Source organism: Haliotis asinina, chromosome 3 (assembly GCF_037392515.1).
Source record: "Haliotis asinina isolate JCU_RB_2024 chromosome 3, JCU_Hal_asi_v2, whole genome shotgun sequence".
In the NCBI taxonomy this organism is placed as follows: Eukaryota; Metazoa; Mollusca; class Gastropoda; order Lepetellida; family Haliotidae; genus Haliotis; species Haliotis asinina.
In genome coordinates, this window is record NC_090282.1 from 55,251,632 (window position 1) to 55,270,352 (window position 18,721).

Below are 18,721 nucleotides of genomic sequence, written 5' to 3' on the forward strand. Positions count from 1 at the left end.
AGAAAAGGAAAACAGATAGGTATTTGTTTGGATTGTTTCATTACTTTTCCGTGTTGAAAAACGCTTTACATAAAGCACACCCTGATCTTTCATTTCGGATGCTATGTCAAGTTCTGACATATCAGCAAGCAACCGATCACGATCTCTGACAATACCTTTACTTGTGTTCAGGGTCTTGTGAGCAGAGACCGTGACCGGAATGCCCACAAAAGAATCAATACCCATCAGATTGGTTGCTTGCTGCTTTTTCCCACACTCAACGAGCAGGGCACCCGAACGTAAGCGTCTAAGATTCTTCACATCTCCAGCGATACCTTGAATACCCTTAGATACTGCAAAAGGGTTCAGTTTTAATGGTGTCTTGTCAGGAGTTTCAATTACAAGGAAACGTGGCCAGTACTCAATCGATAAAGACGGTCTACGGTCAGTATCAACAGGATCAATTTCAAGTTGACGTTTTGATTTCTTTGGGGGGATTTCATAAGCCATGGGTAATGTAAATTGGTTCATCATCCGAGCTCCCCACCCACCATGGAGTATCACAAAGGACAATGCTAAAGCAAGCGGGCCTCCAGCTTGCAACACCAAGGATACTCGGATGATATACTCGAGTAGAATAATCATAAAGTAATTATTCTACCAGATTGGCCCATGAGCCACCGCCTTCTGGGCATACGACTCTAGGCAAATTACAAAACAACATAATTCAAAATCAAAGATGTTTCAGAAGCCAATAAATCCAAGACCAAAATTTCAATTTCAAATCATATTTGTGCAATGATATATTTATAATCTATGCACAGGGCTTGGCATGAGCAGCCGATTGGTTGAACCGGGCCCATTCAACCTTCCGTCTAGGTGAAGTAAGGGTCGAAGGGGTGTGTTGAGCAAAAGGAACGCAGTCACAGGTCCCCAGTGCCCTCAACCCCCAGACTCCCGTCCTCCACCGACACAGGGCCGCAACCCACGGCAAACGGGTTGGTGGACCAAATATCCCCCCGGGTCCACTACGGGGGTGTCGGCGAGCTCTTGGCGTTACCCAGCACCCACCACGAGGAGGTGGCTCGCCACGGGTGCCGTTTAGTGTTTGAAAGAGTTGATCTTAATATATATATATACCTGCCTTAATGTTCTTCTGTCGGTATGGTGTCAGTCGCCCATCGTCCCTCCCGTCCATGCAGTGTCTTCGTGGTAGTCGTCACTGCCTCTGGGGGACTTCACGGTCCATTTCTGCCCTCAGGACGGTGATGTCCAGGGTCCTGAGAGTAAAGATAATGAAGAGTTTAGTATTTGAAATTGTAGGAGTTATTGGATATATGCTTGCCTTTATGGGCCTCTGTTAATAGATACATACTCGCCTTTATGAAATTCTGTAGGTATGGTTCCAGTCGCCCATCGTCCCTCCCGTCCATGCAGTGTCTTCGTGGCAGTCGTTTCTGTCTTTGGGGGACTTCACGCTCCATTTCTGCCCCCAGAATGATGATGTCCATTGTACTGAAAGTAAAGATAATGAAGAGTTTAGTGTTTGAAAGAGTTGATCTTAATATATATATACTTGCCTTTATGAAATTCTGTCGGTATGGTTCCAGTCGCCCATCGTCCCTCCCGTCCATGCAGTGTCTTCGTGGCAGTCGTTTCTGTCTCTGGGGGACTACCTGGTCCATTTCTGCCCCCAGGATGATGATGTCCATAGTACTGAAAGTAAAGATAATGAAGAGTTTAGTGTTTGAAAGAGTTGATCTTAATATATATATATACTTGCTTTTATGGGCCTCTCTCGGTATGGTGTCAGTCGCCCATCGTCCCTCCCGTCCATGCAGTGTCTTCGTGGCAGTCGTCACTGCCTCTGGGGGACTTCACGATACATTTCTGCCCCCAGGATGATGATGTCCAGGGTCCTGAGAGTAAAGATAATGAAGAGTTTAGTGTTTGAAAGAGTTGATCTTAATATATATATATACTTGCTTTTATGGGCCTCTCTCGGTATGGTGTCAGTCGCCCATCGCCCCTCCCGTCCATGCAGTGTCTTCGTGGCAGTCGTCATTGCCTCTGGGGGACTTCCTGGTCCATTTCTGCCCTCAGGATGATGATGTCCAGTGCATAGAAAGTAAAGGTAATGAAGAGTTTAGTGTTTGAAATAGTAGATGTTAATGGATACATATTTGCCTTTATGTTCCTCTGTTAATAGATATATACTTGCCTTTATGAAATTCTCTCGGTATGGTTCCAGTCGCCCATCGTCCCTCCCGTCCATGCAGTGTCTTCATGACAATAGTCACTGCCTCTGGGGGACATCACGGTATGTTTCTGCCCCCAGGATGATGATATCCAGAGTGCAGTAAGTAAAGATAATGAAGAGTTTAGTGTTTGAAATAGTTGATGTAAACGGATATATACTTGCCTTTATGAACTTCTGTCGGTATGGTGTCAGTCGCCCATCGCCCCTCCCGTCCATGCAGTGTCTTCGTGGCAGTCGTCACTGCCTCTGGGGGACTTCACGGTCCATTTCTGCCCTCAGGATGATGATGTCCAGAGTGCTGAGAGTAAAGATAATGAAGAGTTTAGTGTTTGAAATAGTTGATAATAACAGATATATACTTGCCTTTATGAACTTCTGTCAGTATCGTTCCAGTCGGCCATCGTCCCTTCCGTCCATGCAGTGTCTTCGTGGCAGTCGTCACTGCCTCTGGGGGACTTCACGATCCATTTTTGGCCCCAGGATGATGATGTCCATTGTACTGAAAGTAAAGATAATGAAGAGTTTAGTGTTTGAAAGATTTGACCTTAATATATATATATACTTGCCTTTTTGTTCTTCTGTCGGTTTGGTGTCAGTCGCCCATCGTCCCTCCCGTCAATGCAGTGTCTTCGTGGTAGTCGTCACTGCCTCTGGGGGACTTCACGGTCCATTTCTGCCCTCAGGACGGTGATGTCCAGGGTCCTGAGAGTAAAGATAATGAAGAGTTTAGTATTTGAAATTGTAGGAGTTAATGGATATATGCTTGCCTTTATGGGCCTCTTTTAATAGATATATACTTGCCTTTATGAAATTCTGTTGGTATGGTTCCAGTCGCCCATCGTCCCTCCCGTCAATGCAGTGTCTTCGTGGTAGTCGTCACTGCCTCTGGGGGACTCCACGGTCCATTTCTGTCCCCAGGATGATGATGTCCAGGGTCCTGAGAGTAAAGATAATGAAGTGTTTGGTGTTTTGTAACAATTGATGTTAATAGATATATACTTGCCTTTATTGGCCTCTTTTCCATCGTGGCAGTCGTCCATCGTCCCACAGTCCTTGGTCCACTTTTGTCCATTCTCCGTCTTTGTGGAATTCGTCACTTCCTCTAGTTGTCTTCAAGGTCCATTTCTGCCCTCAGGACGGTGATGTCCACGGTCCTACTAAAAAACATAACTTGAACGTTAACGTTTAGCATCATTGTCGCTCACTACATAGACAATGTTTGCCAAAGGTATGTGTTTATGTCTCTACGACGATCCTACTAATAAAGGTAAACAAAGTTAGTCTCTTTCATACTTACCACAGATGTTATTACTGCATGAATGTAATATGAGCACCGGTAATATGATTACAATAATGTCATAATTTGGAACAACAAGTATAAAATAATATTAACAAATAATTAAATGCAAAAGAAATATGTCGGGTCGTGTAAAACAAGATTTAACCTGAATATCAAACTGAAATATTGCAATATTTTACCAGATGGTGGTCACAGGTGGCCAGAACATTGCCCTCAAAGAGACCATATAGGACTTGGGAACGACCTACTGAAGAAATTAATGTTGGGTGAGTACTGAATTATGATATCTCTATGACAACATCATGCAGGGCATGCATGAGGAGGACCTATCTACCTAACCGCCTAAATTGGACCCACTGGGGAATGCCGAGAAAATCTGGGGGCACAGAGTGTACCAAACCTATCTTGCTACAACAACCATCCTGACTGGACAGTCAGGCCCTAGCACCGAACCTACTGCACAGTTTCATCGGCTGAGAGCAACGCGAAAAGTGGGGACACTGTACAGCCACCATCAGACATGAACTCATCCCATCGGTCTCTCGGAGAAGCAGTGTACTGAAATTCGAGTAGAAGCGGGTGTGGAGGGATCAAAACCAAATCCAAAATGTGCCAGGGTTCCTGCGTCTGAAAGAAACGGGTCATGGAATCACATTTTAACGTATGTAGATTTGTTTCATAACGTGTGTTAGTGTGGTTTCTGTCGGTTTTAGCAATTTTCCAACGGGTCGTCATTGACACAGTTTAGGAATGTAACTGCAGTACTCATGTTCTCTCAATCACAAGCGAGTACTTGCGGGGTTCGAGGGATATATTTGTGTAAATGGTAGTCCAGATTTGTTCTAAGACATACATAATTCAATCATAAATATCATGGCGCTGCACAGACACAATGTAACCAAGTTATTTACAACACTTTCAGGATTTACAATTCATTTGTATACGCTTTACAAATCCCTTTACATAAATCATATTACCCTTTATACAAAGATCATGCTCATAGAACACTAGCATGTACAGATTATGTTATACACTTCCAGAAATAATATACATACATGATATATAAGATACTTCTAATCCCCGTTTACACATACAAAATGTACATTTATATCCCGTGCAATACACTTTGTCTATACCTTTATGAAGTACACAGGTAAGTTGAATAATCACTACTATACAACATAATACATTACTTACTGAAATTATTACATATATAGCAAGGCTTAAAATACAGGTAAGAGTTCCGCCCGTACCCACACACCCACACCCACACCCACACCCACACCAACCCCCTTCCCAAAACATGTAATGTATATGTTGTGGCAAAATCACATTGGGCTGAAACACTCTCACCAAAGTTTATTGCCATTTATCGCCGTTGTAGCATACGTTCAACCGTTGTAAAACAGTGGACGAGAGGTTCAGAAAAACTACAAAGGAGAAACGAAATACCTTTTGAGTAAGCAATACAACTGAACCTAATGAAGTGTACAAGTATTCAAATCGTTAATTTCAAAATAAGCTAATAAGCAATTACGTCTTATAAGTTTTCTGGTATCTCGTTTGGACATGGAAGGGAGAAAAATTGAAGACGTTACTCACATCTGTGTTCTGCCATGACTCGGTGTGTTACGCTTGCAACATGGAGGCCTTCTGACTGCCTGAGCCCATGTGCTTCTGATCATGTGATCAGATTGCCAGGATGTAAATTGTTATAAATTTGAAAAAGTTTAGTCAGCAACCTGGATTCGAACCTGCATGTTTCTAAATGATTAATGTATTAATTCAGTGAACAATCCTTTACACCACAGGCAGTTGCACAGTTGTGATGACAATTTTAAATATTAAAATGAACCTTTACTTCTTTACTTAAAATTAACTTGCGTGTTCAGTCTTCTGCACGTACAGTATACACCTCTACTCTCCTCCAGAGTAAATGGAGCCAGTGCCGTCTAGGATTTGAATAAAAATGTCTCTCTCGGCACAACAGTGATACATATATTCGGCTAGATATAGAGCAAAGTAGTGTCGCCGAGTGTGTTGTCGGTAGTTGCCTTTTGATGCACCACCGCCGGTGTTCGATCAGGTTTGTACAGGCACCGGTGGTGGGATTTGGTACTAAATACAAACAATTATTACTGGAAATGGCGGATCATTTGCAAATTATTCGGGCGCATATACTCTACTGCATACACTAACCTTAAAATATTGAATATTACCCCCCAAACTTCTAAATCCCCATTAAACGCTTTAACCCCCCAAACATTTATGCCATCGTCCCATTTTAGAATATTAGATCGGGGAATAAATCCTCGGGGCCGCATTTATTACTAAAAACAGAGGGGGTACGGGCGGATCTCTTTTTCAAAATACATAATGGTCAACCTTAGATTCTAGATAAAGTAATACATGAACTTATCCTATGTGCTCACTAGCAGAAGGGAGAAATAGTCTGCTGATGAGCCAAACGTTTGAAGTTTGACCTCACATGACTGAAACGATGACGTGACCCAGAGAATAATAAAACCCCAGTCACAGGCCAAGCCCGTGACTTCCCAAGTGACAATACCCAGGAACCTATATACAATAAAGAGGATAAACTATCCAAGTGCTGGAGTTAACACAAGTATTTGAGGAAATTAAATGGTATATGCTTAGGTTTAAGTCATGAAATATTTAGGTTTAGGTTATTAATTTACTTCACATAAGTTTAATATGATGATGATGATGATTTAAAATCTAACAACATACTACTTACAAACATACTGCTACACGAATGCGAAAAGCATATGCTGGATTGTAAAAATAAACCTGTAAATGGTTGTCTTGGTCGTCCGTTGCCCTCGGAATTTGTCACGTAGACATTTAAACCTGGCTGAGAGGTAAGTGCATGATTTGGAAAGCTATGGGTAGTTTTATGCTGTTTGTGTTTCTCTGTGATCTCTAATGTCTTCCTAATCAGTATCCATGCCCAGATAGTAAGACAAAAGCGTGAGAGGAGTGAAACAATGGTGACCAGTCAGCCACCCGTGTACTCCTGAGACATGCTATTGTCAATCAGACAATCAGATAGCCTAGTGGTCGGTATAGTGTGTAAAGCCCATTTCTGGTGATATTGCTGAAATTGCTTAAAACCCCTGTAAATCCATACTCACCTACTTTCATCTGTTCAGTCAGACTGTACGTTTTAAATAACTGGTGATGTTTTTCTAGTCAATACTTTAGTCACTATTCCTTAGTCAAGTTTAAAGTTTGAAGGCCGAAAGTTGAGGTTGCGATTGAAACTTTTGATGTCAAATGCTCAGTTTATACTTTTTGATCTCTTCGCTTATCGGACATGGGGTTCAGTGTATTTCACCTCACGCAATGTTTGACCGTTTTCTTTTCTCTAGCCATGGATATCGTAGACGAATGCTTGTTTGTACTGATAGTTTGTTTTCTAAATTTCAGAAGCTGGAAAGGAGGAAGGCTGTGAAACGATTGACTGGCCGGAGGAGAAGAAGCACACAGTTCTTCCTCTCTTGGGGAAAGAGCTAACATTTTTCAAACTAGGAAGCCAAGTGATATGGGCTGGTCTACAGTGTGTTTAAGAAACATATTCTGTACTCACTGCTAATTGTTCCCTTGCTTTGCTAACTTGAATAGTCCCCATATTATTTGTTTACAAACATATTGTTGAATATAAATAAACTTTTAATGAATTTATGTTTTATTCTGTTGTTTGTCATCCTGAAGCCTTTTACCATTATGCAATTGTATAAAATACCTGATTTGCTACATGTGAGACATGAAACAACATCTTTTCCGGAGGACCGGGTAAAGGGCCGACACGAGCAAGTTTCAGGACATGGAAACTAGGTATTAAACTAGGTTGGAAACTACAACACGGAAACCAGGTTGAAACCTACAATAAACTCATACATGGAAACCAGGTTGAAACCTGCAATAAACTCATACCTGGAAACCAGGTTGAAACCTACAATAAACTCATACATGGAAACCAGGTTGAAACCTGCATTAAACTCATACCTGGAAACCAGGTTGAAACCTACAATAAACTCATACATGGAAACCAGGTTGAAACCTACAATAAACTCATACATGGAAACCAACTGGATCCCGCTTGGAGGAGTGGGTAATGAAACGAACTGGAAACCATCCTGAAATGGTGCAGTTTCAGTTGCATGGAAACCACAATGAAACTATAGGGAACTCCCTGGAAACCAACTGGAAATGTTGGTTTCCATGACGTTTCCTCTCGGTTTCAGTGTTCCGGAAACCAGCTTATTTTTGCTGTGATTGTAATTTGATGACGACACTTTCGCCATTCACATGTGTAAAAAGCCTGTTTTGTGACACATGATCTTCAATTACTTAACTGTCAAATGTGCAAAAATGACTGGCGACATTGAGAGTCCTCCCGGCAAAATTGTATATTTTTGATAAACTTTGTAATAAACTTTGTAAATATATACGAATATGATCAATTTGAAAACTGTCTAATGTTACAATATTTAGTGTTGGAATTAAAAATAGTGTTGGAATGATAAATAACCATATTTTCTAGCCAATACATATAACGCAAGAACCTGTGTCCCGCCAAGCGAGTGTGTTCAGGCGGTGGTCAGTGATTGAAGCGGACGTAGAAGTTACCTGTTGATACTGTGTCTGTTGAACACTCAAATGTAAAGGAATCGTCAAACAACTACTTTGTTGGTTTTATTGTTTACCAAGAAGTATTGTATAAGAAGAGTTTAGAATACAAACGATAGTTTTATCATGGTATGAAGTTTATACAAATGTGTTTTCAGGCGTCAAGTGTCTATTACTGACTACAGACAGGAAATCAGCTCAACTAACAATTCCCTACAAAATGTTTCAGGGAGTGTTTATTTCATTGTCAGTCAGTGTAAAATTGCATGAAAAACATTTAGAATACCCATACAAATATTTTCACAACATTGTAATGTCTATTTATATCGCAGTTATGACACAATTCACACGCAGGTGAAAATGGCAGCCGATATTCAGTGCACTGTTTTGTAAACATTGAAACGAGGTTCACAATAAAATGTCTAATTTGTTATCTGAAGTCGGCAAATTTATTAAACTGTCAACAAAATGTATATTTCCAGGTCCTCAACTAGAACTGGACGCTGCTCGAGCCAACACAAAGAGGTGCCACGTAACTACAGACGGTCAGCTGGTCAACTCGCCGCCCGCCACACAACACAGACACAGCGGCAGGTTACGGAAATATGAGGGTACATATGCCTCCACCTCCATTCCCCCTTCCTCCACCCCATCTACTGTCACCCCTGCCCCACAATACTGGGAGACACACTCTAGGGTGGGTGTGGTGAGTGAAAGGTGGGAGTGGTTTGTCCTGGAGGTGGGTGTGGTGGAGTAGAGTCAGGTGGACAGTAAGATGTATGTTTATCGATAGTGCCGCTCCTGGTGTGTCAATGTAAGGGAGCTGTGGCACACACCGAGGGTGTCTCTGTACCAGGGTGTGGCAGCAGGGGAAGGTGGGGAAGTGTTACAGTAACACAATGTCTGACACACCCGGCACACAGGCCACCCTCTACTATGGCCTTGTGCTGGATGTGTTTCTTCTTCCCATGTTTTGTGCTGGCCGGCCAGGTGACTACACAGTCAACATGAAGGTGATAAGTGGGGCTGATATCACCATGACTGACACCAAGAAGTCACTTATCTATGACGCTTGGAATTAGACAATAAAATAAACACGACATCGTGTAAACATGTAAGTGTGACTTATTCATTTAAACTGTCAAATGTAATTGTAGTGATTGAGGCGGACGTATAAGTTGTCTGTCTATGTGCTGTTTGATGTGTACAAGAATGTAACGAGGTCAGCTAAATGTGTTGTTTTTCTGCTTGACTGGATTCTGTGGGATGTTACAAACATTTTACATCCACACATGACTATTGTTATGATTATTATTCTGCAGTAGTTGACCAGTTTATCATACATTTCATACATATCTGGGAAACGACACAACAAATAACTGAATCCACAAATTCATCAAAAGTTGTTTCAAATAATGAATTCATTACCATATTTGGTTTCTGTAATGTAAATGTTTTCAATCCCCACATGTACAGTTGTGATGAAATTATTGTAGTTTTGAATCCACACACGTCACATTTCATGTCAGTGAAGAGGTGTGGTAATACTAAACCCATCTGCAAACTTCACAATCCTTATCCTCTCGATTATTTTGACAAAAACTGCAATATTTTAATCTGTTACAAATGCAGACTTGGTGACCATGCTGAGCACGACGTTGGTGATGTAGGTGTGGCTGCTGATGCTGCTAGAGGACGGATGAAACAACATGAGAAGAGTGTGTCTGCACATCATGCTTCTCACAAAGCACACGTGAAGAATATCAGCAGTCATAAATGACACAAAGAAGACAAGCAGTGATCTGAAAGAGGCCATCCACCACACTTTCCATTCTCTGAGGACACAGCTCGATCAAAGAGAAAAGGAACTGATCATAGAGTTGGAGAATCAGACGAAGCAGGGCCTGTCAAATCTACACACAGAGCAAGTTACCTCTGAAGGCGAGAGTGAACGATGCAAGGGGATCTCAGACTATATCAACACCGTTCTAAGATATGCTTCAAACTTGGACTTTCTCACACTGGAGAGTTCAATACAAGGCACAACGAAGACGCAACTCGGATCACTTCCACCAGAGAGGCACAGGACACCTGCAGCCAAATTCAACACGAGGGGGCTGGATAAATTGAAATCCGACATCTCCACCTTCGGGTCTGTCAGTGGACATGGATCAGCATCTGATAAACACACACTTACAGGTGCTTACTTCTTACTTTAACAATGGGTATTAATATTTACAGTAATACCGATAAAGCTTTATCAAAAATGAAAAAAAAAGTTTGAAACATTGTGTTACATTTTCCTATTACATAATGCCACCTTAAGATGGCATATGGACGCTGTATTTGGACATTTCCAACAATAATTCAGTGAAACATCTGATTCAGTTGAGGAAACATTTGCTAGTTGTCATGACATAGAAGGTTTGATTAATGAACAGCTGTGGTTTATCTTACAGACAAATGTACACAGACCCCCGACGTCCATATAATTGACACGAAGAAAGCACACAAACAGGCAAGTACTTGTTAGTCTGTAGGCATGCGTATATACGTCGCGTTGTTGATTAGGTAGGTAACATCAACACTTTACGATGTACGTATAATGTTCGCATGTTCGCATTCTCTGTAAACTGTGCTTGTATATTAGAGCTGAAACATGCCAACTGTAAATCTAAGATTACAACATTGAATTCTCTCGTTTCAAGGTGAAGTGCCCGGAGGCTGCCAACGATTCAACAGCACTATCACAGTTTGGTATAGTTATTTTTCATTACCTTGAAAACAATTATGAAATTGAAAAGAACAAGAATGTTTACATCTCTCTTTTCTCATGCTGTGTTATCACAATAGATACATAGCTATTCTGATATATATCAGAAACACATTCCCAAACATCCTTATGAATACAAATATTAACGAATGGTCACAATACACAACAATGTGCACTTAAAAGGACCCACAATACGTTGGTATATGACCAGATGGTGGCCACATGAAAACGTGCAAACACTTAGATGCGGGTACAGCAACGTGCAGTAAATTTGTACAAAGTACTGTTACTATGTGTCCCAATCCACCCAGCTGTAAATGGGTACCTCATATGGATGGGAAAGCCGCAGTAACTTGGTGTGGTTAATAGCTGCAAGAATTGTATGGTCCCCAGGGAGTTGAGACTGATAATCGATTCAGGGTCGTAGTTAACGTTTCTTAATAAGGGAGGAACTATCAAACTTCTTATGTCAGTACTTTGATGCATAGAAATAAATTGCAAAAAAGAATCTAGGGGGGGGGGGGGCAGCTGAAAAAAACGGCGCCTTGAGAATGTACCAGTTGCGTGAATACGTGAGTTATAATATTAATAAATAATACTTTGTTTTATTATTTCTGTTAACAGTTTAACGGATTGTTATCTTGTTATGTGCATTTATATTGTATGATGATCAATTACCTGTGACAGTCTTTGTCAATATAATCAGTAAGATGAGATCCTAAGCGTATAACAGTAACATGATCGATGGCCTCTACAATGGATTAATGCTTAAAAAGTAAATATGCCTAAATAATGAGTTTTTCCATATATCAAGCAGATAATAAAATTTAGTGTTTTCAAGCCGGAATAAATGTTGAAACTGCAAGCTCAGCATTCAGTAGATTTATTTACATGAATATTATTCACTACAAAAATGACTTGGTTTTCAGAAACCTGGAAACCATCCGTAATGTGGGTAATTGCGGAATCCAGTTGGTTTCCATTCCCTGAAACTCACTAACTGAGTTTCCAACTAGATTCCATTTTGGAAATGTGATTTTGGTATTCCTGTAAATGGAAACCAAAATGAAACTAAGTTCGGGGGTTTCTTGTTGGTTTCCATACCTGGAATTTGCAACTCTCAGATCTCACTAAATGGAAACCAAAATAACAGTAGAAAATGTAGTTTCATGTTGGTTTCCATTGCTGTTTTGAACTAAGTAACATAAAATGTGTAATTGTTTACCATCCTGACATTCAGTTGGTATCCATTCAGTAAAACTGGGTGACCTAGTTTCCAAATAGAATCCATAATGGATACTCTAAGCTCCAGTGATGGAAACTGACACGAAGCTATGGTCATGTGTTGGTTTCCATTCCTGACTTAGCTTTCACGAGGTGTTATAATTCAATCTGTGCCTGGGGAAGGAATAGTAGATTCGTATCATTGCTTAGATGAACAACACAACAAAAGTAAATTGTTGACGCATCATTCTTTGGATATCACAATATTAAATGTGGCTTCAAACTGATGATACAAGAACAAACTATACACTTTTTTTCCTTCACATTCTTGTAATGTAATGAAGCATCATATTCCAACTACCATGTACACAAACTTCACAATAACCGTACTAAACATGCAAATGGTGAAAGGACGAATGGCTATAAATGGCCTTTGCCCAGCTATGTGCGCGAGGCACATTTAGTTCTGTTTCTCTAGATTGGGATGAATGGGGCAAGTCCAGGTTTCGGTTGTCTGCTTTGTCAAATTGAGAATCATACGCTTTCTTTATTTGAAAAGAAATAATAAAACAGTGATATCTATATACAAGAATAAAAGGTGAGTTGACTCTGCATAGAAACATTGCTCAAACTTTTATTATATATTAATTATAACTTATTGGATCATTGAGTTGTGTACGGGCTTGTATTCCTTTCGGTAAATATATTGTATAAAAATAAATAAAATTAAAGCCACTTTAGCAATAGCAATAGTTCAGATATATATTAATAATTAAAAGGTAAATGATGCAATATATAAAAAACAGGCTATAGACTGCCAACTCCTGGGAATGTGAAAGAGTATAAGCATTTAGGAAGATTAGTATAAGTCATTAAAACAATTGTCAGTTCGGTACTTACATGATGCTATTTATGCAGAATATACGTGATTTATACAATAAACTGAGGCAGTGCGTAAAGTGTTGATTTAAAAGCATTTATAGTTGGCATACTTTGACACTGAGTTCAAATACTTGACAACTAATCAGTGTCAGGTCATTAGTGTGTCGGGGTTCGTGTGTCGGCTTCATTGGGGCAGTCCCCACTTAACAGGCTCCTATTATCAAAATTAGCTAAGCTGTAAAAACAATAGAACATACCTGAGTCAGGCGTTGACAGACAAAACCGGAAGTAATGAACCGGTAATCCATGGGCACGCGAACTCGTGACATTTTATAAAAGCAACAGTTTTATGTACTGAAGTGGTGGTTTTCAGTCTTTGTCTTAACATCACATCCAAATTGGGTCAGAGAAGGATTTCGTGCCTGCCAATCGAAAAAGGATCAGGTATTTCTTTTTACCCACAATGCCCCTACGCACGGTTGCCGCCATTTTGTCACTTGATCCCAAGTTGTTTTGAGACGACCATTTTGAAAGCAGTTCTCACCCGGTATGTCCAGTAACGACGACAAGGAAGTCAACACAGTGCAGTATTCCTACGTTTGCCCGTGTTATCTGATTCAAGAGACTTGGCAATGAGATTTACAATAGAAGCTTTGGAGATTCGGATACTTGAAAAATTGAGAACAGCAGCAGTCGTCGATCGCAGCGGGAGAAAAGGAACATTCCACGATCTGGTCAGGTACAGTGTTATTTTCTTGAAATAAGCAATAGCACATGTTATTCGTAATGTTTAACGTAAATAAGTAACTACTACAATACATATGAAATTTTAGACTTGATGGACCTCGGTAAACAAAGGCGTGTCGAATTCTTAGCAAGAGAGATGTATGGCTTCCTTCACTCAGCACTCGGTTAATTCAAAAACTCAATATTACTGTGATTTGGATCAGTTCACACACGATTAATATGGTTCAATGTGTTAATGAATGAAAAATCATCTTTGCAAGAAAAAAATAAATCACAAATATCTCTAGTATATTATTGCTTATGTGCTTGTTACGACTCAAAATAACTTCAAACGTATTTATAAATGCGAATATTTATTTAACAAATCCTTTTCATATTGCTTTTCATATTTGCACGTTTGAAAACAATGTAGTCGGGGATAGTGTGTCATTTTGCATTTATAGGTTAGGGATTCTCTGACCAGATTTGGTGCATTGTTTGAGTGAAATTTCAAAATTGAAATTTCACAATGTTTTCAAACTAATATTGAATATTTTTATATTATTGATTTATGAGATAATTTAGATTTGCCATCTGTTGTAAGTAGTGTTATGCTTATCATATCAAGATTTAACGAACTCTGAATGAAGAAATGTGGATTGTGTTAGTCCCACAGAAAAGGTTACGAAGAGTTTTTGATATAAAGAATATATGGGTATACAATGATGGATTGCCAACCCAAAATAGTATATGAATTTGCTGACCTGGATTCTTTTCATCTAGCATATTCTACACTTTGCAAATTCATATTTATTGTTTTTATTCGACACTTTATTGTTATCAAGAGTGCAATGTGACAAGTTCCTGACTATTTTTAATCGATGCATTTCTACGTTTCCAGCATAATGGAGGGCAGTGTTGGAAAAACTGAAGAAGGCAGTCAGGACCAACTCATTTTGACATACAAAAGGTATGTATAACCTGAACCGTCCAGTACATAATGTACATACAACAAAACCAAATAATGTAAATCTTAGGAATCAGTAAGAATGCATGGCGCATGTCACTATTCTTGTAACCTCCAACTGGAAACATGTTTCATTTATAGTTATGCATCATGCACATGTCTCCTTTCAGAAGCTTTTTGATGGGTTTGGATGAACAAGATGGATCACTTAAGAAGGTGTGGGGAAAGCGGAGGCCCACGGCTTGTACGCAAGGAAAGGCAAAAAGTTCAGAGTAAGTAAACGTATTCTAGTCATTTTACATCTTGCAGAGATTAAACATTTTAAGGAAACCTTTAAAATATCAAGTTAATTTGGATTCTTTCTATGTACATTCAAGGAATTTCAAAATGAACACTGTTTAAAAAGTGCAATTTATCCTTTGAAAAATACAGCTTAAAAATATTATGCAGCACATTATGCTGCAGCGTTTGCTTGTGACCCCATATTCATAGCTTGTCTGGATGAATGACTCCACATTATTGGTTAAGAAAACATGTCTTTTCACAATAACGGATAAATCGTAGTTCTATACTCATAATGTGCATTGTAAGTAACATTCAGAAAATAAATTATGGCTTTCAAAGGCGAATATCTTCATGTCTCTGCACTCTATCATATAACAATAAGCTGTTCTGCGATTGAAACTTTTGATGTGAAATGCTCAGTTTATACTTTTTGATCTCTTCGCTTATCGGACATGGGGTTCAGTGTATTTCACCTCACGCAATGTTTGACCGTTTTCTTTTCTCTAGCCATGGATATCGTAGACGAATGCTTGTTTGTACTGATAGTTTGTTTTCTAAATTTCAGAAGCTGGAAAGGAGGAAGGCTGTGAAACGATTGACTGGCCGGAGGAGAAGAAGCACACAGTTCTTCCTCTCTTGGGGAAAGAGCTAACATTTTTCAAACTAGGAAGCCAAGTGATATGGGCTGGTCTACAGTGTGTTTAAGAAACATATTCTGTACTCACTGCTAATTGTTCCCTTGCTTTGCTAACTTGAATAGTCCCCATATTATTTGTTTACAAACATATTGTTGAATATAAATAAACTTTTAATGAATTTATGTTTTATTCTGTTGTTTGTCATCCTGAAGCCTTTTACCATTATGCAATTGTATAAAATACCTGATTTGCTACATGTGAGACATGAAACAACATCTTTTCCGGAGGACCGGGTAAAGGGCCGACACGAGCAAGTTTCAGGACATGGAAACTAGGTATTAAACTAGGTTGGAAACTACAACACGGAAACCAGGTTGAAACCTACAATAAACTCATACATGGAAACCAGGTTGAAACCTGCAATAAACTCATACCTGGAAACCAGGTTGAAACCTACAATAAACTCATACATGGAAACCAGGTTGAAACCTGCATTAAACTCATACCTGGAAACCAGGTTGAAACCTACAATAAACTCATACATGGAAACCAGGTTGAAACCTACAATAAACTCATACATGGAAACCAACTGGATCCCGCTTGGAGGAGTGGGTAATGAAACGAACTGGAAACCATCCTGAAATGGTGCAGTTTCAGTTGCATGGAAACCACAATGAAACTATAGGGAACTCCCTGGAAACCAACTGGAAATGTTGGTTTCCATGACGTTTCCTCTCGGTTTCAGTGTTCCGGAAACCAGCTTATTTTTGCTGTGATTGTAATTTGATGACAACACTTTCGCCATTCACATGTGTAAAAAGCCTGTTTTGTGACACATGATCTTCAATTACTTAAATGTCAAATGTGCAAAAATGACTGGCGACATTGAGAGTCCTCCCGGCAAAATTGTATATTTTTGATAAACTTTGTAATAAACTTTGTAAATATATACGAATATGATCAATTTGAAAACTGTCTAATGTTACAATATTTAGTGTTGGAATTAAAAATAGTGTTGGAATGATAAATAACCATATTTTCTAGCCAATACATATAACGCAAGAACCTGTGTCCCGCCAAGCGAGTGTGTTCAGGCGGTGGTCAGTGATTGAAGCGGACGTAGAAGTTACCTGTTGATACTGTGTCTGTTGAACACTCAAATGTAAAGGAATCGTCAAACAACTACTTTGTTGGTTTTATTGTTTACCAAGAAGTATTGTATAAGAAGAGTTTAGAATACAAACGATAGTTTTATCATGGTATGAAGTTTATACAAATGTGTTTTCAGGCGTCAAGTGTCTATTACTGACTACAGACAGGAAATCAGCTCAACTAACAATTCCCTACAAAATGTTTCAGGGAGTGTTTATTTCATTGTCAGTCAGTGTAACATTGCATGAAAAACATTTAGAATACCCATACAAATATTTTCACAACATTGTAATGTCTATTTATATCGCAGTTATGACACAATTCACACGCAGGTGAAAATGGCAGCCGATATTCAGTGCACTGTTTTGTAAACATTGAAACGAGGTTCACAATAAAATGTCTAATTTGTTATCTGAAGTCGGCAAATTTATTAAACTGTCAACAAAATGTATATTTCCAGGTCCTCAACTAGAACTGGACGCTGCTCGAGCCAACACAAAGAGGTGCCACGTAACTACAGACGGTCAGCTGGTCAACTCGCCGCCCGCCACACAACACAGACACAGCGGCAGGTTACGGAAATATGAGGGTACATATGCCTCCACCTCCATTCCCCCTTCCTCCACCCCATCTACTGTCACCCCTGCCCCACAATACTGGGAGACACACTCTAGGGTGGGTGTGGTGAGTGAAAGGTGGGAGTGGTTTGTCCTGGAGGTGGGTGTGGTGGAGTAGAGTCAGGTGGACAGTAAGATGTATGTTTATCGATAGTGCCGCTCCTGGTGTGTCAATGTAAGGGAGCTGTGGCACACACCGAGGGTGTCTCTGTACCAGGGTGTGGCAGCAGGGGAAGGTGGGGAAGTGTTACAGTAACACAATGTCTGACACACCCGGCACACAGGCCACCCTCTACTATGGCCTTGTGCTGGATGTGTTTCTTCTTCCCATGTTTTGTGCTGGCCGGCCAGGTGACTACACAGTCAACATGAAGGTGATAAGTGGGGCTGATATCACCATGACTGACACCAAGAAGTCACTTATCTATGACGCTTGGAATTAGACAATAAAATAAACACGACATCGTGTAAACATGTAAGTGTGACTTATTCATTTAAACTGTCAAATGTAATTGTAGTGATTGAGGCGGACGTATAAGTTGTCTGTCTATGTGCTGTTTGATGTGTACAAGAATGTAACGAGGTCAGCTAAATGTGTTGTTTTTCTGCTTGACTGGATTCTGTGGGATGTTACAAACATTTTACATCCACGCAGGACTATTGTTATGATTATTATTCTGCAGTAGTTGACCAGTTTATCATACATTTCATACATATCTGGGAAACGACACAACAAATAACTGAATCCACAAATTCATCAAAAGTTGTTTCAAATAATGAATTCATTACCATATTTGGTTTCTGTAATGTAAATGTTTTCAATCCCCACATGTACAGTTGTGATGAAATTATTGTAGTTTTGAATCCACACACGTCACATTTCATGTCAGTGAAGAGGTGTGGTAAAAGTGATTGAAGCGGACATAGAATGTCCTCGTGTACGTGGTGAGACGCATATTCAGAAACACAATCAAGTTCACAGAATCTTTTGTTTCTCTAATTAGCTGGGTTTTGTTGTTAGTAAGAAGTGTTTTAAATCCACACATGACTAGTTTACAGATTATATAAGTTAGATTGTGCTACCATCTGTGAAAAGAAGCGGAAATAAGCTTGTAGCATTATTTTTAAGCACACTTTTCTGAACACTTGATAGTTCTGAACTAGTGGTGAAATGAAAATTATGTTTTATTTCGGGGTACATTTTATCAGTACTATACCTATTCGTTTCCGGAATTCGAACCCACACTCTCAGAGAGTCATCTATA

At 39.6% G+C, this 18,721-nt stretch overlaps 1 long non-coding RNA gene across 1 annotated transcript; it reads left to right on the top strand.

Annotated features, from left to right (window-relative positions):
• The first annotated feature begins 13,725 nt into the window (after nt 1–13,725).
• On the top strand, nt 13,726–15,738 carry LOC137277014 (uncharacterized). Its single transcript, XR_010956603.1, has 4 exons — nt 13,726–13,810; nt 14,699–14,767; nt 14,935–15,036; nt 15,615–15,738. It is a non-coding gene; the product is annotated as an uncharacterized lncRNA (long non-coding RNA).
• Nucleotides 15,739–18,721: the final 2,983 nt, after the last annotated feature.